The sequence below is a fragment of the Mustela lutreola genome, chromosome 8, assembly GCF_030435805.1.
Source record: "Mustela lutreola isolate mMusLut2 chromosome 8, mMusLut2.pri, whole genome shotgun sequence".
NCBI classification, from domain to species: Eukaryota; Metazoa; Chordata; class Mammalia; order Carnivora; family Mustelidae; genus Mustela; species Mustela lutreola.
The window spans coordinates 26,330,930-26,352,386 of NC_081297.1; the positions used below are offsets into that span (position 1 = coordinate 26,330,930).

The 21,457-nt window shown below is 42.9% G+C and overlaps 1 protein-coding gene across 6 annotated transcripts in view; it reads left to right on the plus strand.

Moving 5' to 3' along the window:
- Positions 1-21,457, plus strand: part of FAM107B (family with sequence similarity 107 member B) — a 227,850-nt gene that overhangs the window by 180,524 nt on the left and 25,869 nt on the right. For 2 of the 6 annotated variants that reach the window (XM_059184084.1, XM_059184085.1), the window contains exon 2: positions 3,798-3,941. The exons of 2 other annotated variants lie outside the window; for them this stretch is intronic. The gene's annotated coding sequence lies outside the window, so the exon portion shown is untranslated. Of the gene's footprint in view, positions 1-3,797; positions 3,942-19,568; positions 19,724-21,457 lie in introns of those variants that run through there. 2 more of the 6 variants (XM_059184083.1, XM_059184086.1) reach the window with 2 other exon arrangements.

Below are 21,457 nucleotides of genomic sequence, written 5' to 3' on the forward strand. Positions count from 1 at the left end.
TTGGGTGAAGGTTTGAATATCGAACAAAGATGATTATTTGTGAAACAGACATCAGAGAATTGAGTCCCAAGAGGAAAGGGCTTTCAGACAAGGACCAGAGGAACCCATTCTGAAGCTTCGAAAATTCCTGATCTCTTTTCTTCAGGATAAATGTGTATCTTTACAAAACATAGCAGCCTCCTTGTGTTAAAGTATACCTGTGCTTGGGACGCCAGGGCCCTGGGGGTGCCATTCACTATGCCACCAGCCAGCCCACAGCCCACGTGGGGTCACCTCCCACCCCATTCCCTTTCTCCCTGCAGTTAGCTCTGTGGGCTCCTGCAGCCCTGGGCCTCCAGCAAATTGCCTCGGAGGACTGCTCTGTGCTCCCCCTTCTGACCTAAATTCTACACTTTCCACATGCTGTGCTTTTGCCTGGTCATCAGCCAGTTTCTCCTCCAGAAGTCTTCACCTCCTGGTCCTTGGTGAACTGCGCTCTTTGAGTTTGCTGCTGCCTCCTGGGAGATGGCACCTTCTTGCACACCCCAGGATGGGGCCCCTGCTCCTCGTGGCTCCCTGCCTATCCTTGCTCTTTGACTTCTTGTCCTTTTAGGCTCCTGACAGTCATGGTCTCCTGCTCTCTGTGCTATCATTCGCTAGTTACAGCTCCTCATCCACGGAAAATTTTGGCACCTGGGTGGCAGTCTTCGCTGTAGGCTTCAGGAGTTCTGGGAGCTCACCAGGTGATCCCAGTGGCAGCCAACGTGGGGGAGCAGCAGGCCTGCTTTGCCTGGGCCTGGGTCTGGGCCTTTCTCCTGCAATGGACACTCAGTTTTAGAACCATTCCGGTTTCTCCAGATGCAGGACTTTCAGTGCTTAAACTGGAACAAGTGGGTCACCGAGTCACTGTCCTACATCTTGATAATACTGAGAGTTGCTTCTGCTCTGGAACTCGCAGGTTCCATTTCCTGGCCAGGACTTCCTATCCAGTTCATCTGACAGACTGTCCCAGGTAACATCAGAGATTCACCTTCCAGGCCTGTTTCCAGCTCCTCACTCCCGTTTACATCTTGAGAGTCTGTCGCAGCATCTCTGCTGTTTGATTCCGTGGCCAGCATTTTACTGTGCACTTCTCAGTATGCCAGATTCCCTTCTGCCTGTTGTGTTGGCACATCCCAACCCTGGTGGACCAGGCAGCCTGCTGGACTGGGTCTGGACTGCCAGATTCTTCAGAACAGGTCACAGATGCCACTGTAAGATGCTGGTCCCCACCTTCAGCAGAGACTCAGCACTGCCAGGAAGTTAAACTCTCACTCTCCACAGTGACTATATCCAACCTTCTCAACATGTAAATCTCCAGCTTTAAAGTCAGCCACATCTCTCCTACTTGGCCTTCACTCTCAGCAGATCATCTTCCCACCACTAAAAAAATAGTCATGTGAAGGCCATGTTCTCTTCTTCCTTCTGCCCCTCTGCACAGCTGCTCCGTCCTGTATCCTTTTTTTTTTTTTTTTTCCTGTTCATAATGCACGAAATATCCCCCTGACTTTCTGGAAATCAGTTTCTCTACCACCACTCTCTCCCACCTTCTGTTTCAACCTCCCTTCTGGTGTCTCTTTCTCAAAAAGATTTGTGAATACTCAAGTCTTCCATCTTAAAAGCAAAACAGAGGGGCACCTGAGTAGTTCAGTCAGTTAAGTGCCTGCCTTTGTCTCAGGTTATGATCCCGGAATTCTGGGGTTGGACAAGACAAGCAGTTCTCTTGTCTGCTTCGCCCTGCAGTGTGTTGACAGGTTGGGTGGAAGTGTGCAGAAACTCTAGTCTTGCACAGATGTGCCATTGCGAAAGGGAGGAGCATTGAAATAACCTTTTCGGATAATTGTGGGTATTCTTCTTTGATACTACATTAAAACATGACTAGTGGTTTTTTAGAGGTTATGCACAGTGTAGATTCTGCAGCCATAACATGGGTCTCAACAGAGTCTGTTACTTTAAAATTCATTAATGTATCTTGCATTCTCAATAGGACAGAAAAGGGATGGTTAAGTCAGTTACCAGACATCTGTGTAGTGGAATATTATGCAACCATATTTAAACAGTGTTTTGTCACAGATGAAGTGCTTACCATTGTAATAAATTATCTAATGATCCTAATTTTGCTAAAGAATGAAGAGGAGTATGTATTAATTGAAAGGAAAATATAGCAAAATATAGGTATGTTTAGTGATGGATGTCATGGATGACATTTCATTTTTCTTTTTCTTTTTCTTTTTTTTTTTTACGTTTATTTATTTATTTATTTATTTGACAGACAGAGATTACAAGTAGGCAGAGAAGCAGGCAGGGAAAGAGAGGAGACAGCAGGTTCCCTGCTGAGCAGAGAGCCCAATGCGGGGTTAGATCCCAGGACCCTGGGATCATGACCTGAGTCGAAGGCAGAGGCTTTAGCCCACTGAGCCACCCAGGCACCCCGATATTTCATTTTCTTTATACATTTATATATTTTCCAAGTTTTCTACAATCTGCACATTGCTTCTAAAAATAAGTTGTTGGAAGGAAAAATAAGTTGTTGTTGCTGTTGTTTTTAAGAGAGAATAAATATATCTGTTAAACTGTTTCCCTTATCCCAAAGCCAACTTTTACAAGAAGAACCCCAATATTTCCAGTTGGGAGTGGTAGCAAGATCCATTTCTTCCCCCTTAAATTTTTGTTAATTTAACATACTAAAATAACCTTTCTTTGACTGTTTTAAGCCTCAGAACTTTGCCTTTTTATTTCAGTGGCAGTTAATTGGTTTATTAGAGAAACTTGACTCAGGAATTATTCAAGAAAAGTATTGGTCGTTGAACTATATAGCAGAGGCATGATTTGCCTTTTCTCATTTCTGTTACACTTCAGGCGAACACTATTTCTTATCTTGTAGAATGGCAAAAGCATCTTGTCCTAGGTGATTGAGCTACTCTCACAGTTTAGAAATATCCTGGAAATCAGCATGTAATTAACCTCTCATTTACTGCCTTGGAGTAGTTTGTCAGTGTTGGTGTTTGTCGCATTTTTGTCTTTATGGTTTTATGGCTAGAAGTTGAAGCGGCTTCAGAGAAATAGAGGGCAGCCCACCTCTGGGGATTAGTTCCCTGCGTGCCCCTGGATTTAGAAAGGATGTTTGCTCACTATTATGTCCCTGACACTGTATTGTCCTAAAATATTGCTGCTTTAAGGCTTTTTGTCCTCAGTCTGTGGACAGCAATCCAAATCTGCTGACGGTCTGTTTTTCTGAAAATGGAGGATCTCATCCTGTTGGCATTTTTTGTTTTATGTTTCTTATGATATAATTAAGTGATTATTAAGATGTCTCCAGAAGCTACAATACATCCATAAAGCAGGAAATTAGCAGTTTTGCATTCTCCACTTATCATCTTAAATATGAGAACATCCCTTTGATATTTCCAGCTGAGCATACAGTTCTGTGGCTTTAGTTAATATGTTTCTGACGTGCAGTGTTTGCATTCTCTCCCAAGACTATTTACTAAGGCACAGCTCGCTTTGAAGTGTAAACTATGATGGGAAGCTACTTAATTGCATATTCTAATACTGTTTTACATTAAAAAACCATCCTATCCTCTGACTAAAATGGTTAAGAATATTCTACTTGGGGGCATCCCTAATGGTTAAAGCATCATTAAGTTTAGAAATACTCTGATTTCCATCCGATTTTTGGAGTTGAATATTTTGGAGGGCAGGGAATGCTCTCCAAATATATAGGGTGCTTTCTTCACCTTAATATCAAAACCTCTCTTTCCACTGAATTTATTTTTCAGATCTGACCTCATCTTTTGTGTAATAGACCAGACTTGGAAGGATCTGCAGATTCCAAGTAAGGAAGGAGGACTGTTATTATCACTGTGTTACCAAAACCATCAGCTTTGTAACCTGCAGGGGCGCTTTACCCCCACCTACCTGTGGTATGTCCCATACTCTTGTTCCTGACTGCTTTCCCATCTCACCTGGCACCTGCTCCCGCTCCCCAGGCTTCCTGGCTGTCTAGTCTCAGCTTCTGCCTCTGCCTGTGCCTTTACCTGGAGTGGAACTCTTCCCCACATAGCAGCCTGGCTGGCTCCCTCACTTCATTCATTCAGCTCTTTGCTCAAATACCACTCAGGTGTCTGCTCTCAGTCTGCAGTCTTCCCCAAACACCGAAAATGGCACCGCTGTTTCCTTACCTGTGTGTGTTTACCATGGTACTTCCTTCCTGTCTGATAAATCCATACCTTCCTGTTCGCTTGCCCACTGCTTGCCTGCCCACCCCACCCCCCATATAGGCTTCATCAGAGCAGGGGCTTTGTTTCCTTTGCTGCTCCTTCCACACGGTTTGGGATAGTGTCTGGCGCTTAATACGTGAAATAAAAACTTGATGAATTAACGTATGAATGAACTCACCAGCTTCTCTTTTGGGGGCTGCTATGAACAGATTGTATTTGCTTTCCAGGTGTCATAGCTCCTTTGAAAGACAGGGAACGAAAGGCTTGCTGTGTTATACCTTGATTCAAACTGCCAAACACCGTGCCTGACAAACAGTTGACAGTCACATGTTATGGAACAAAAGGACACGTGGACGGCCAGATAGTTGTTTGTTTATGCTCCTGTCTATCCGTGGCTCCCAGCACACCAGTGTGCTTGGCAGACGGTGAAGATGGAGCTTGAGAAAGCCCAGGAGGTTGGTGGGAGGCATTTTTGATTTTCAAATTTGTAAATATTTGCATTCTGGCATACTTCGACTTGATTTTTTAATGGTCGGAATGGGAGGATTAGGAACCACTTTGATGAGGTTCTTGTTGAAAATAACTGTGTGTCAGATATTTATGATAGGCTGAATCAGAGTTAATGACAGTGATTTCCTCTGTGTGCTTGAAAGAGTTTGCATCTGTGCCTTACTCCTTCTCAGCGTCATGCCACACCTGTCTTCCAGTGTCCTGGGTAAACCACACCTCGTTGCAGAGCTCCGTGTTGAGCTGTTCCTCCCGCCTTCTTTCCTGCCACTTGCCTGATGAGTCCTCCTGGTTTCAGTCAGGCCGGTGTCTTCATTACTTCTCCCCTGTCTGGGCCCTTGGTGCTCCTTCAAACATCCTGCTTGGTCATTGCTGACTCTGCCTGGCCAAACCCTTTGCTCAAGGCTTGCTTCTGAGGTGCTCACACTGACTAGTCTCTGTCCCTTCCTTCTGTACAGTTTAGCTCCGAATCAGTGTGTGATATTAATATGTTCTGTATCTTGCTAATTTTTTACAAAAAAGACGAAACACTTTTAAGGGGACTCCTGTCGATCTTTTATATCCCCCAAGCGTAGGATAGGCAATGAAAAAAAGAGAAAATATGAGACCTAGGATATTGATAGGAGAAGCTTGACTTGGACCATTCCAGTCACACTGTCTGAGGATGTGGGGGCACATCAGCGCACAGAGGAAATCAGGTTTGAGTGTCTGGATCCAGGCTTTGAACAGAGCCATGGGGGGGGTGGGGCCTGGCCTGCCATTGAAGCACAGCACGACGCGATGGACACGTATCCGAGCACGGAACAAGGAGCTGGGGGCTCAAAGGACTTGAGGTCAGGAAGACTGATGGAAATTGCTTGGGGGAATCTTTTTTAGCTGCCCTCCTTTATTTTAATACCGTACCTTAAATCTCTTTCATGTGACTTTACCAGAATGGAAGCTCCTTGAGGGCCAGTCTGTCATGTGGTCTGCCCTATGTCTCTGGCACTCAGGGCTGAGACCAGAGGTAGTCAGGGAAGAAGAGATAAATGGATGATTGGTAAAGGTGGTTGCTCTTGGAGATGGGACTGAGAGGAGACGTGTGGGCTCACTGGTTCTTGCACTCCCGACCAGCATTTCCTCTTTACGTGGTTATGTTGTGGCCCAGACCCTGTTGTAGGTGTCGCTGAACATGGTGGGTTCCCCTTTCAGTTCTCTACTGGAGCTAGACGCTGGTGTTTTGTTTTGTTTTAAGATTTTTTATTTTATTTGACAGAGAGAGAGAGATCACAAGTAGGTAGAGAGGCAGGCAGAGAGAGAGGCAGAAGCAGGCTCCCCACCAAGCAGAGAGCCCGACTCGGGGCTCTGTCCCAGGACCCTGAGATCATGACCTGAGCCAAAGGCAGAAGCTTAAACCCACCGAGCCATCCAGGCGCCCCTGGTGTTGTGTTTTGAAGTTCCACAGGTGGTTCGGATGTGCAAGCCAGGGGTATAAACCACAGCTGTGGAGCGTTTGAAGGAAAATGGAGGTTCACGCAGCGTGGCCTGTTGGGGGATGTGTTCTTTTGCTGTTCTTTTCTTGGAGCCATACAACTCAGTAGTTGAAGGGATTTCCTCCCCCTCCCCTCGCTCATCTTCCTCTGCTGCTTTGGGCTTCCTTTCACATTTAGCTCCTAGCAGCTTAAGAATTCAAGCTCCTTGGGCACACTTTTATTATACCTGGCAGAACATATTATTAAGGTGTTGAAGTGTTTTTAAAAATTCAGCACCAACGTGTAGGTGGCCTCCAGCTGCAAACACTGGATTTAGCATCTCCCTGCTCAGTGCCCCTCCTGTAGCCCAGTTTTCCAGTTCTCCCTGTAGCTCGCCCCAGAAGTACAGCTGTGAGCAGCCTGGACTCTGAGTTCAGAAACGGAGGACGATAGATAGGAAAACTGCCATCAGGTGAGTGGTGGCTGGTTGGCCGGCTTGATTTCATTATCATCCTGGACATTTTCCTGTCGACATTTTCACCTAATTTTGGTCATTTTCAAGCTGTGTAATAATTCAAACTGTACTTTGTGAGCAAGTAACCTTTTATGCTATGCATTTGAGCATCTCTAGGAAGGTCAAGGGAGTTACTTGCCTCTTCTTACACCTCAGGATGAAATAGTTTAGGTGACTTATTTACCGTCTGACTTGAAAAAGCTAGAGAGAGCGAACTGGAGTTTGGAAAGAGATTTGCATGTTTGCATGTGATTGTGTGCTCAACACTCATATGCGTGCACAGGCTGGGGCAGAAAGGAGTTACGGACTGTGTGATGAATTCCAAAGCATGGAGATGCATAAAGCGGAGGTTCAGGGAAGTAGGAGGCGCTGGCAACGGGGAAGGCAAGCTGACTGACGCCGGGTGGGTCAAAAGATGACTTGTCTTTTTTCCCTTAAAAACTTAATAAAGAAATAATGGCCTGGTTCCAAAAGGAGAAGAGACAGCTCTGCCTTGTCTCCCTTTCTTTCCCATGGGGGTGGACTGCTCTAGGAGGGACAGAAGATGGAGCAGTAGAGGAGGCCAAGTTCCGGCAGCACTCCACCCAGCTGACCCACCTTTTCTTGTTATATGACCTTGAGCTAGTTACCAGGTCACTGTGCATCAGCTCCTGCTCTGTCAGGAGGCATGAGAAGACCTCTCTCATGGAACTGCCATGAAGGTTACACGAGATGAAATACAGTGTTTCACTGGTGTCTGGAACATTTATTCAGTAGCTCATAGGAGGAGGAGTATTTCTATGGATTACCTGAGATTCAACCATCACTGATAATACCGTTTCTATTACAGATTTCAAATGCTTTTTTTATTCCCATTTAAATCAGAAGATTGCAGGAGAGCACAGACCCGACCAAGGGTGGGTGTTTAGTAGGGAGAAATTCATTTAGCCCAGTGAATTGTTTTGTTTTATTTTTGCACCATAACCAATTTAGGACAAATAAAAATGTTTATGGGCTCCATCTCTTCCGATGCAAAATTTATTGAGATATTGAATCACTTTAACAAATGATAATTGAGCATTTAGTATATTTTAAGCCCTGGAGTTAGAGTGGTGTACAAGAGAAATGGCCCCAGGCCCTCAGGTAGCTCCGTATCTAGAAGGGATTATCATCGAATAACATGTATCCAGCAATAAATGAGGAGTTCCAGACTGTGAGAGTGGGACACAAGCTCAGGACAGAGACTGAGAGTGGAGGGACCCCGGTTCAATGGGGTGCTCTGGGAAGATGATGTCTGGGTAGAGATGAAAAGGGCGAGGATGAGCCATTGTAGGGAGAGGCTGGGGATGGGTTGGGAGGGAGTGCTCTGGGGTGTGAAGCCCCGCCAGGTGAGACACCCAGGATGGCCAGTGTGGCTGGAGTGTGGGGAGCAAGGGCAGGGGAGAGACTGGTGTGTGAGGAGTTGGCCAGGGTCCACTCAGGTAGGGAGTTAGGGCCGCTGCCAGGGGTTCAGAGAAGGTATTGTGCCAGGGACCTGACCTAATTTACATTTTAAGATAATTTCCCGGGAAGAAAGTCCATTCTTAGTGCAGGTGTCCTGCTTTGATGTTCGTCTTCTTAATAAAGAAAATGCTGGTACTGCCTTTTTTTAGCCACGGAACTGTTAGTATGTGGGTATTCTGCAAAGTGGCAGGGCCAGCCAGACCAGTGGCTGTGGCCCAGACACAGCCTACAGAGTCCTTTGGAGAAGGACTCACGGTAGGTTGCTAATTAAGCTGGGGGTTCTGTATGGCTTTGTTGTGTCAAGAGCAGAGCTCTCCCAGTCAGGGCTGCGACTGAGGAGAATGTTGTGACCTGGCTGGTATCTGGCATGCTGAGCGCTGACTGGTGTATTTCCTTCTTCAGTCCCAGCGTCCTGTTTGAGCCAAGAACAATGCAGAAACTCTGTGATCAGCACTTGGAGATCTGTGCTTGGGGAGGAGTAATCAGGGACTCCTTGATTGTAGATCTCTGATATCAAATTACCACTTTCAAATCAGTCAGTTCTGATGACACACCAGGACTCTCAGGAAGGCCATTTTAAGTCATTGTTATTAATCAAATAGTGTTTTTGTTGTTGTTTGTTTACGCTGAGAATTGAGAAAGGCGCGTAAAGGTCTGTTACCTCAGTTTGCTTTCTCTTGCTGCCTAATCACCTCTGACTGTTGAAAGCCCCAAGGAGGCAACGAAGGGCTCCCTCTTGCCTTCATACTCAAGCTTTAATAACCATTCCTATGGGTCAGAGATTTTAAAATATCTCTAATAAGGGTCACCCTACTAGTTGTATTATAGCTGCAGATGGGTAAAGAAACGATTTCTCTTGTTTCCCATTTTTGTGGATGGGCCAGTGTGTGTGGCTTTGAAAGACCTGTGTCATGGAGCCTGTGTTACCCAGTGCAGTGTGTGTGTGTGTGTGTGCGCGCGTGTGTGCGCGCATGTGTGCATATGCATGCAAGGGAGTCTCAGGTTTAGTTCAGACTGTCCTGACTAATGAGAACCTCCGATCTCCTGGTTGGGGCTCACAGGTGAGGAAACTCATCCCAAGAGGCATGGTCATTTTCTGAATGCACAGAGCCTGTGAGGTGACAGGGAATAGGACCTGGCATTTCTTAGGCTTGGGCCTGTGCCCTCTGACAAAGCATGTTTAGTTAATTGTAAAGGAAAGGGTCAGTAACAGATGCAATGAGGAAATAATGTCCAGTAATCCCAAGTCACAGTCGAATCTCTCTATCTCTGCAGTGAACCATTTTAAGAGAAAACAAAATTTGTTTTTTACTAGTGAGGTGGAAATAAAATTTATTTTAAAACAAGCATGAAAGGCAAAATAAAAACTAGATTAAAGACAAAGTCTAGGATACTTTGTGTGTTTATTTTATAATCAGGCATTTAATTATAACCAGTAGGATTGACATTAGTGATTCTAAGCTGACAGTGTCATTCGGTACTTCATTTAATTAAAATAGTAGATGTATTTGTAAACTACTTTTATTAGATAATATTATTTAATCTGGCAGTTAGTCCCATAGTTAATTTTTTTCCAGTCTAAAAATAAACATTGTATCTCTAGAGATTATGAAATAGCTTATAGTAACAATGTCTTGTTTTCTAAACATTCATAAGTTCATTTTATGGTATTCATGCTTCTCGGTGCTTTTTTTTTCCAAGTCAGACTTACTGGTTGTATTCTTCCTTGGTTTGGCAAGCTAATGATATCTTAATACTTGGAAGGTGGTTTTTATAATAAGTAGTGATAGATGTATAATGGGAAACAAAGAGGTAAATTGCTAACCACCAATCGGAGCAAGTCTTGTTGTCTGCTGTTGCTACAACAACTAACAGTTGTGTCTGACACTGGTGGCTAACTTGTTCTACCATAGAAGCATATACTCACATTGTTACTCTTGGTTGTAAAAAAAAAAAAAAAAAGAAAAAAAGGCCTGATTCAGTAATTGGGTGCTGGTGTATTATTGGCATGTCTTTCAACAACTTGGTTCAGTTAACTTGATTGCTGTGTTTTGGTTAGGTCCATTAAACAGCCTGGGAGTGCCTCTGTTTACCCACTTTTTGTGTGTGAGGAAGTGAAGGGGATGGCATTTGCCAACTAATGTGAACAGGAAAGAAAGGGAGAATGTAACCCTATTTTGAAAAATTCTGTCAACACTTATTAGCTACTACTTGGTACTGGTACTTCCTGTTTCCAAAACTGATGTTAATGCAATCCAGCTTTGCATTGTGAGGTGGTTTATTGCCCTCAGCAGAATTCCTGGCATATTTGAGGCCCTGCCCTCTAATTTCTGCCAGATCCCCAAGCCACAACTGGCCCAGTCCGTCCCACTCCAGCACTGCTGCCGAGGCTCCCTCCTGCCTTCATTCTCTTGCTGGTAGAGATCTTCCTTGCGTAACCCCCAAGATCATTCCAGCACACCCTCTGTGGCTCTCTGCCTGTCATGGTCTTGGCTTTGAATTAAGCCTGACAACTTCGCCCTCTTACAAACATGAGCTACCTCCCTTCCTTCCTTCAGTAAATATACTCATGATAGGGCTTATATTACTCTCCCCTTCTTCAGTACATATTTCCTTAGGTCAGTGAAAGGTATGTGTGTGGGAGGTGTGTCTAAGGGGTGGGGCAGAGAGAGGGTAGAAGAAAAAAAGATAAAGTTTGTGACTCTGAACAGGTGAAGTTGGCTTACCCGAGACACTGTGCCCTGTGAGGGTGGCAGCTGTGTCACTGGATCTGGGAGGTGATGAGTCCCTATCTTACAGGCCAGAGGTTTTAATTCACATAGCAGCCCTTATAGGGAAGGACAAGGAAACCAGGGCTCAGAAGGCAACCCCTGCAAAGGTTTTGGGATTCCTTGGGCTGAGTTTGAATTCTGGCCTTCCTGTGACTAATTGTATGAAATTGGACAAGCTTCCTAGTCTCTCTCTGGCCCTCAGAGCCTACCTCAGAGTGTTGTGAAAATTCAGTGAGTTGATGGGTGCGCACATTTAGGACTGTGCCCTGCCCACAGCTAATATTTATTGAATGATTATTTTAAGTGCTGTTATTGTTGAACTAAGGTCAGATGGCTAATGTGTGGTGGAGCTGGGTTTCAGTTTCTCAGACGATAAAGCTTAAGCCCCACTACTGTTCCATACTGCCCTTATGTTACCCTCTCTCTGTTGACCAGGAAGAAAAATAGATCAATTTTAATTTCTCCCATATATTTTTCTGCCCAGCTTTCTGTGCGTTGGGGCTAAATTGCCTTTGTCTGGTTCCAGGTACCTGAGACTAGAGCCCTTCCTCTTATTCATTGTTGACTTTAGCTCCCTGGGTGGAATTTTTGTTCTGCTTCTTAAAAGATTATGCAAATAGAATGATTATTTTGGTATTAAGAACATTATCTGAGTTACACTGTCATTTCTTTAAAAAAAATAGGCAAATGCCATTCAAGTTGGTTTTAAATATTGATGTTTTGTATCTATAATTTCCTGGATAGAGAAATTACAGAAACTGCTTTTTAAAAAATACTTTAAGAAGAGGAGGGGTGCCTGGTTGGCTCAGTTGGTTAAGCATCTGCCTTTGGCTTAGGTCATGATCTCAGGGTCCTGGGATCATGCCCCCAGGTCTGGCTGTGTGCTTAACGGAGCCTGCTTCCCTCTCCCCCTCCCCCACCCATTCATGTTCTCCCTCTCTCAAATAAATAAAATCTTTAAAAAATAATGAAGTCTACCTCCAGATTTAAAGTGAGGGGGTGGAAAAGAATTTACCATGCTAATGGACATCAGAAGAAAGCAGGAGTGGCGATCCTTATATCAGATCAATTAGATTTTAAGCCAAAGACTATAATAAGAGATGAGGAAGGACACTATATCATACTCAAAGGGTCTGTCCAACAAGAAGATCTAACAATTTTAAATATCTATGCCCCCAACGTGGGAGCAGCCAACTATATAAACCAATTAATAACAAAATCAAAGAAACACATCAACAATAATACAATAATAGTAGGGGACTTTAACACTCCCCTCACTGAAATGGACAGGTCATCCAAGCAAAAGATCAGCAAGGAAATAAAGGCCTTAAACGACACACTGGACCAGATGGACATCACAGATATATTCAGAACATTTCATCCCAAAGCAACAGAATACACATTCTTCTCTAGTGCACATGGAACATTCTCCAGAATAGATCACATCCTCGGTCCTAAATCAGGACTCAACCGGTATCAAAAGATTGGGATCATTCCCTGCATATTTTCAGACCACAATGCTCTAAAGCTAGAACTCAACCACAAAAGGAAGTTTGGAAAGAACCCAAATACATGGAGACTAAACAGTATCCTTCTAAAGAATGAATGGGTCAACCGGGAAATTAAAGAAGAATTGAAAAAAATCATGGAAACAAATGATAATGAAAATACAACGGTTCAAAATCTGTGGGACACAACAAAGGCAGTCCTGAGAGGAAAATATATAGCGGTACAAGCCTTTCTCAAGAAACAAGAAAGGTCTCAGGTACACAACCTAACCCTACACCTAAAGGAGCTGGAGAAAGAACAAGAAAGAAACCCTAAGCCCAGCAGGAGAAGAGAAATCATAAAGATCAGAGCAGAAATCAATGAAATAGAAACCAAAAAAACAATAGAACAAATCAACGAAACTAGGAGCTGGTTCTTTGAAAGAATTAATAAAATTGATAAACCCCTGGCCCGACTTATCAAAAAGAAAAGAGAAAGGACCCAAATAAATAAAATCATGAATGAAAGAGGAGAGATCACAACTAACACCAAAGAAATACAAACTATTATAAGAACATACTATGAGCAACTCTACGGCAATAAATTTGACAATCTGGAAGAAATGGATGCATTCCTAGAAACATATAAACTACCACAACTGAACCATGAAGAAATAGAAAGCCTGAACAGACCCATAACCAGTAAGGAGATTGAAACAGTCATTAAAAATCTCCAAACAAACAAAAGCCCAGGGCCAGACGGCTTCCCGGGGGAATTCTACCAAACATTTAAAGAAGAACTAATTCCTATTCTCCTGAAACTGTTCCAAAAAATAGAAATGGAAGGAAAACTTCCAAACTCATTTTATGAGGCCAGCATCACCTTGATCCCAAAACCAGACAAGGATCCCACCAAAAAAGAGAGCTATAGACCGATATCCTTGATGAACACAGATGCGAAAATACTCAACAAAATACTAGCCAATAGGATTCAACAGTACATTAAAAAGATTATTCACCACGACCAAGTGGGATTTATTCCAGGGCTGCAAGGTTGGTTCAACATCCGCAAATCAGTCAATGTGATACAACACATCAATAAAAGTAAGAACAAGAACCATATGATACTCTCAATAGATGCTGAAAAAGCATTTGACAAAGTACAACATCCCTTCCTGATCAAAACTCTTCAAAGTGTAGGGATAGAGGGCACATACCTCAATATCATCAAAGCCATCTATGAAAAACCCACCGCAAATATCATTCTCAATGGAGAAAAACTGAAAGCTTTTCCGCTAAGGTCAGGAACACGGCAGGGATGTCCATTATCACCACTGCTATTCAACATCGTACTAGAGGTCCTAGCCTCAGCAATCAGACAACAAAAGGAAATTAAAGGCATCCAAATCGGCAAAGAAGAAGTCAAATTATCACTCTTCGCAGATGATATGATACTATATGTGGAAAACCCAAAAGACTCCACTCCAAAACTGCTAGAACTTATACAGGAATTCAGTAAAGTGTCAGGATATAAAATCAATGCACAGAAATCAGTTGCATTTCTCTACACCAACAGCAAGACAGAAGAAAGAGATATTAAGGAGTCAATCCCATTTACAATTGCATCCAAAACCATAAGATACCTAGGAATAAACCTAACCAAAGAGACACAGAATCTATACTCAGAAAACTATAAAGTACTCAGGAAAGAAATTGAGGGAGACACAAAGAAATGGAAAAATGTTCCATGCTCCTGGATCGGAAGAATAAATATTGTGAAAATGTCTATGCTACCTAAAGCAATCTACACATTTAATGCAATTCCTATCAAAGTACCATCCATCTTTTTCAAAGAAATGGAACAAATAATGCTAAAATTTATATGGAACCAGAAAAGACCTCGAATAGCCAAAGGGATATTGAAAAAGAAAGCCAACGTTGGTGGCATCACAATTCCGGACTTCAAGCTCTATTACAAAGCTGTCATCATCAAGACAGCATGGTACTGGCACAAAAACAGACACATAGATCAATGGAACAGAATAGAGAGCCCAGAAATAGACCCTCAACTCTATGGTCAACTCATCTTCGACAAAGCAGGAAAGAATGTCCAATGGAAAAAAGACAGCCTTTTCAATAAATGGTGCTGGGAAAATTGGACAGCCACATGCAGAAAAATGAAATTGGACCATTTCCTTACACCACACACAAAAATAGACTCAAAATGGATGAAGGACCTCAATGTACGAAAGGAATCCATCAAAATCCTTGAGGAGAACACGGGCAGCAACCTCTTCGACCTCTGCCGCAGCAACATCTTCCTAGGAACAACGCAAAAGGCAAGGGAAGCAAGGGAAAAAATGAACTACTGGGATTTCATCAAGATCAAAAGCTTTTGCACAGCAAAGGAAACAGTTAACAAAATCAAAAGACAACTGACAGAATGGGAGAAGATATTTGCAAACGACATATCAGATAAAGGACTAGTGTCCAGAATCTATAAAGAACTTAGCAAACTCAACACCCAAAGAACAAATAATCCAATCAAGAAATGGGCAGAAGACATGAACAGACATTTCTGCAAAGAAGACATCCAGATGGCGAACAGACACATGAAAAAGTGCTCCATATCACTCGGCATCAGGGAAATACAAATCAAAACCACAATGAGATATCACCTCACACCAGTCAGAATGGCTAAAATCAACATGTCAGGAAATGACAGATGCTGGCGAGGATGCGGAGAAAGGGGAACCCTCCTACACTGTTGGTGGGAATGCAAGCTGGTGCAGCCACTCTGGAAAACAGCATGGAGGTTCCTCAAAATGTTGAAAATAGAACTGCCCTATGACCCAGCAATTGCACTATTGGGTATTTACCCTAAAGATACAAATGTAGTGATCCAAAGGGACACATGCACCCGAATGTTTATAGCAGCAATGTCCACAATAGCCAAACTATGGAAAGAACCTAGATGTCCATCAACAGATGAATGGATCAAGAAGATGTGGTATATATACACAATGGAATACTATGCAGCCATCAAAAGAAATGAAATCTTGCCATTTGCAACAACGTGGATGGAACTAGAGCGTATCATGCTTAGCGAAATAAGTCAAGCAGAGAAAGACAACTATCATATGATCTCCCTGATATGAGGAAGTGGTGATGCAACATGGAGGCTTAAATGGGTAGAAGAATAAATGAAACAAGATGGGATTGGGAGGGAGACAAACCATAAGTGACTCTTAATCTCACAAAACAAACTGAGGGTTGCCGGGGGGAGGGGGTTGGGGAGAAGGGGGTGGGATTATGGACATTGGGGAGGGTATGTGATTTGGTGAGTGCTGTGAAGTGTGTAAACCTGGTGATTCACAGACCTGGGGATAAAAATATATGTTTATAAAAAATATATGTTTATAAAAAATAAAAAATTAAAAAAAAAAATGAAGTCTATAAAAATATTTTAAGAAGGGAAAAATGCAGTACTTCCTAGGTCACCTCTTTCCCCACATTCTGTCATAAGTGTGGAAAAAGACCTAGCAACAGAATTCTCTAGGTAATCTTTAATTTGTATTCCTTTACTCATTCACACACAGAAGGATTTGAGGTTATTCTTCAGTGACTGGAGTAAGAATAGTTTAAAGATTAGGTGGAAGAGAGGTGATGACTTTAGTATCAGCAATACTAGCCCAAATAACACTTTTTAAAAGGTAATGGATTTTAAGTGTTTTCTATTTGGAAGGGATGATGACAGTTGGCATACAGCAGATCATCCAATTTACATTTCTGTTGCAAATTTTCAGGTGCTTTCCCATCTTCAGAGTGCTGCTAAGTTATTGTGGCAAGTTTAAATAAATGAATCAGAGCAGGATTTCTCAGGCTGCATCCATTAGTGGGTCATGAAATCAATTCAGTGGGTCACAGCCAGCATTACAAAAAAAAAGAAAGAAACAAAGCAAGTATCACAGTGTACAGCATATAGTAAAGATGGCTTCTTCTGGAAACTTCTGCTTTAGCTAATTTTAGTGCGGGTGTTTATTGGGTCACTGAGTGTAAAGAGGATTACAGACAGAAGTTTGAAAGCCATTGATCCGAGGTATTTTAGAAAGTTTATCAACTTTAGAGCAAGTCTGAGGGTGCATAGAAGGTAAGTGTTTATAATTATCTTTAACATTGATTTTTGTATATTACTGGATATAAGGAAATTTAAGAATGGTAACAGATCTTTTCTAGAACTATTATATTGTATAAAGTGGAAAGAAGGTTTAGAACTTTAATTCTGAAGATTCACAGATGAAATTAGGAAAATAAAGTTGTTAGTGTCCTTCCTAATTACTATGTCACATGTACCATTGTGTGTGTGTAGATTTTGTACTATAAACTGAATTTTTAAATCTGAGGTAAATTTCACTCTCAAATACTTGGCATCTTGTTCAATTTGACATTTGTAAGATTATAAACTAAAGAGTATTTATTTCTAGATTTTCTTCTTTAAGTCCTGAATTGCCTTGAAAAAATTTTTTTAAAGAATCATTTCATTTTTTGTAGCCCTTTGGCCACATTTAACTTTGAATACTTAATCTAAGTAGGTAAAACTGTACTATCCTTATTAAGCTTTTCAGATTAGCTTTTTTTAAAGGCATAAAGGAAGTAGTTAGCTGTCATGGTACATCTGTAATTTCTTGTTAGGGAATGATTTTATGATTGTTTTTCTGGAAGTAATTAATATTTCCTTTATAACCAGCTGTAAGTAAAAGACAACTTTTCATTATGAATGTGTTGACATGTCATGTGTCCTTGCCCTTTTCATTTAATTAAATTATAGTAGCTGCTATTTGTGTGGATTTTAAAACAGATATTGTTAAAGTTCTGAACTTTTTGACAGGAGCTGTGAGAGAAGTCAAAGCTGATGGGAAGTTTCTGGATGTTGAGTTCTTGAGAATGAACCCTCTTGCAACAAGAGAAATGAAAACATATAAAACTTGAGTAACTGCAGGGAGAGAGAAGCAGAGTTCTCCCATTTTATATGGAACTAGTGTTGGGCTGAGTGTTTACTGTTACTGACCTGCCCTGTTCTTTTACTTAATCACTTTTGCTGCTATAGAATTTAAGTGGCCTAATGGTGGCAAGATTGGGGAAACCCATCATTTGACTGTAGTATTATTGGATAGTAATAGATTGGATTGAAATGCTAGAATGACTAGCCTGAGGGAGGGTATGTTGGGACTTGGGGCACAAGTCCTCACCCCTGGTGGCTGAGGCCATGAGGGTTATAGACAAAGTGGTAGGTGGTTTGCATTCTTGCATAGGGGGAAGAAGGAGTGATTCACTTTGAGATAGAACTTATCTGAGGGTGAAAGCTACAAAGTAAGTAGGAGGCTATTGGAGTAGTTACAAATTGCTCTTGAGAGCATCCTGTTTGAATGAAAATGAATGAAATCTCTCAACTTCTATAGCATCTGGATTATGAATTGCCTATCTATTCCTCACTACTAAAATTTAAGTGCATATCTCTCTAAGACCTCTATTCCAGAAATACATGTATTTTTGAAATCTTGAATATTTTCTGAAACAGTGAGTATTCTTTCTATTCCAGTAAGAATGAAGGCATTTACACTTTTTAGACGTTGTGGCACCTCAGGTCTGCTCCTTTAAATGTGGGCTACTTGTTTTTAAGCTTTCATTTTCCTGTTTTGCTGGTTTGCCAAATGAGTGGCTGTTGTTTTTTCCCATTCTCATTTTGAAAGTTTCCCTCGGCCTGTTACTGTACATAGAGATAGACCAAGCTTCAGTGTAGCCCTGCGGGAGGCTGAGTGTGTCTCTGAGATGGGTGACTGCAGTAATGTCTTGTGGGAAGTAAGATGCTTCCTGAAGCTGGGGGCACCATGTTTTGTTTGTCTGTGACTCCGCACACCACAGCTGTGGAAATAGCAAGGTCTGGTGTCTTAGAATGACAGGTATCTGGAGGGATCTGCTTTAATGTGCAGAGTTCAAGCAGAGAAAGATACCAGTCAGAGTAGTTGACTCCCTTGTTCCAGGGTCCACACCCACTACAGACATGTTTACATTTGAACTCCCAAACTGGCCCCCTCACCCCCCACCCACCGTTTGAAAAGCGAGGTTATGTGTAGATGGAAAAACTAAGGATAAAAGCGTTTCCATTAAAAAGTCTCCTATCTTTGGTTGTTGCAGCTCTTACTGCCTGTGCTGTGAGGGCTACACACTTCCAAGAAATGATTGTTGCTAGGGTTTCCCTTTCAGCTTTGGAGCCAAGGTCGGAAAGTAGCTAAATGACCTCACCCAGAGGGGTCCAGCGAGCCTCTTGTCAGGAGTTTGGAGTGCCTTTGAAGACAGTTGCATTGAGGATATGTCTTAACTCGGCTGCCATAATGAAATACTTAAAACATAACGGAATAGTTGGTGCCTTTTTGAGACAGAGCACAGTGAGCAGGGGGAGGGACAGAAAGAGAGGAGGGGGAGGTGGGAGCGAGCCCCAGCAAGCTCTGCATGGGGCTCAATCCCACAACCCTGAGATCATGACTTGAGCCAAAATCAAGAATCTGATGCCTAACCAACTGAGCCACCCAGGAGCCCCCATAGTTGCGGGGGGGGGGGCATTGTGTGGCTATTCAACAGTAGACATTTTTCTCCTATAGCTGGCAGTCCAACATCAGGATGCTGGCTGATTTGGTTCCTGGTGAGGACTGTCTTCCTGCCTTGCTGCCTTCTTACTGCCCTTACATGGTGGGGGAAAGGAGAGCTCTGTTGTCTCTTGGTCTTTCAAGGACACTAATCTCACCATGGGGTCTCACCCTTATGACCTCATGTAATCACCTCACAAAGGTGCCAGTACACTGGGAGATAGGACTTTACCATTATGAATGGGGAGGGGGGAGAGTCAGTCATAACAGTCTGAGTGTGACAAAAGTGACAGAATTGAGTGTCCCCTCGACAGCCCCTACTCTCAGCTCCTCCTTGCTGGAGTGCCTTTTTCCATTTTCCCAGCTTCCTTTGTGTCTCTGGTGATCACATGACACGGTTCTGGCCAATCAGATGCAAGCAGCCCCCCCCATCACCTGGGGCTTCTGGGAGTGACTTCCCCCAGACAGAGGGAGAGACGACTTAGTCGGGGGCGACCTGTCCAGCTGCCTTTCCTCTGGGAGCTGCTGTATGGAGCTGCTGAGGCAGGGCACGACAGCAAGAGCCAAGGGCCCTGGTAACACCGCGGAGCTCTGAAGCAGCCCGGGAACATCTGACGCCAGGTTCTTGTGTGAGTTACAAACGAGCGCCTGCCGTTTCAGCTGCGTCTAGTCAGGTGCCATCATATGTGTCCCAGAGCGTCCTCACTGATGTGTGGAGTCGGCATGGAGAACCTGGAGTCGGAGGGAGGAGTCTTGAGAGGAACCCAGCTCTGAGACTTGCCTGTGCTTGTCACCCTCCAGACGTGATACCACATTGTATTGACCATGTGTACTTGTGCCCCCCGCCGGCTGTGAACTCGGCATGCGGACCGCACCACTCCTCTCGGGATCTTTTGGGCCTAAGCTGAGGGAGGGACATGGCCACTGTTGAAGTCCACGGGGGAAAACGCCTGACTGTGGTCTTGCTGGCTGCAGTGGGCTTAATATTCCCATCTTGGTTTTGGTGACTTCCAAAACAAGACCAGCTTAATGCTGTTGTTCACCGAAAACCCATGAGGTAACCTGAAAAGTGAGTGGGGGAAAACAGACTTTAATTAAAAGTACCTGGGCTGTGTAAATAGCTGCTCTCTGGGGTTTAGTTAGAGCCAGACAGTCCTCTGAAGAACCAGACGGAGACATAGCGCCATTTTTATCATGGAAGCAAAAATCAAATAAAAGTCAACTTATATTCTTATAATTATGAAGCATTTTAGCCATTTAGAAAATACACATAATTGTAACCATCGTTTTTGGCATGAAGTTCTCTTTTCTTTTTTTTCTGAGAGTGAAAAATGAAATTTTCCGGACAAATTGTATCTGTGAAAGGGTAAGTTGAATGAGTGGAAGCCAGAGCACGTTCTTTCATAGAAACAAATCTGTTTGACGCACAGTATGGCTGAAATTGAGCAGATTTGCGAGGAAAATGATAAGATGACTGGCTGTCATTTTATCAGTAAGGAAGCAGACCAAGAAAAGTGATGTTAGTTTGTAGGCTTTTTATTTGAGGTTCTTGCTACCCTACAAGATGTTACTGGTAACTTATTAAGACAAAAGTGTATTGAATCCCATCAGCCAGCAACAACCAGGAGCAGGTGGAGTCAGACCCAAGTGTGGTTCATTTGGTTTGCTGTCATAGGTGAACATAGCTCAGAAGAATGTTGAGATTCTGTTCGAAAGCAGAGTCGGGATGGTGCTTGAGCTGGGTGTTCCGAAGGTGGGATTGGAGGAGTGGGGACCTGGGTTGGATGTGGTCCGGAAGCAGGCACAGTTCAGTGATGGGGAATACTAACAATATTTATCTAGGAGGCAAGAGATGAATGTGACATTAGAGCTGTCATTTAGTAAAAAGTTAGCAGTCACACCTTTTAGTGCCATCAGAGAGACGTCTTGTCATTTTCTTGGTGGCATTGTGGGCTCGTCTGTACCCATTCTGAGCATTCTTTATGTTCTGGTGGCAGTATTGGGGACGTCTAGGAAAGTTGGTCTTTACTTCTCTAGTTGCCAGTAGGACTGATTTTCACTTTTCCAGTAGTTTTTTTAAATTTAATTTTATCCTGCATCCTGATGCTTGAAGAGGGGCAGCTTGGGAATAAAAGCTGGTAGCGTTCTTTTTTGAACTTGAATTTTGTTGAATATGAAATGGTGTAATATAAAAATGTGTTACATGCAGATTTTGAAGTAATGTAGAATCTGGAAGAGTAAAAGAAATTGATCAAGAGTTGCATCATTTCAAAAATGGTAAGCCATTATAAATGTACAATGTTTTATGAAGTATGTGTCTGGGCCTGCCACGTGACAGCTCACCAAGAAGTTTGTCAATAGTG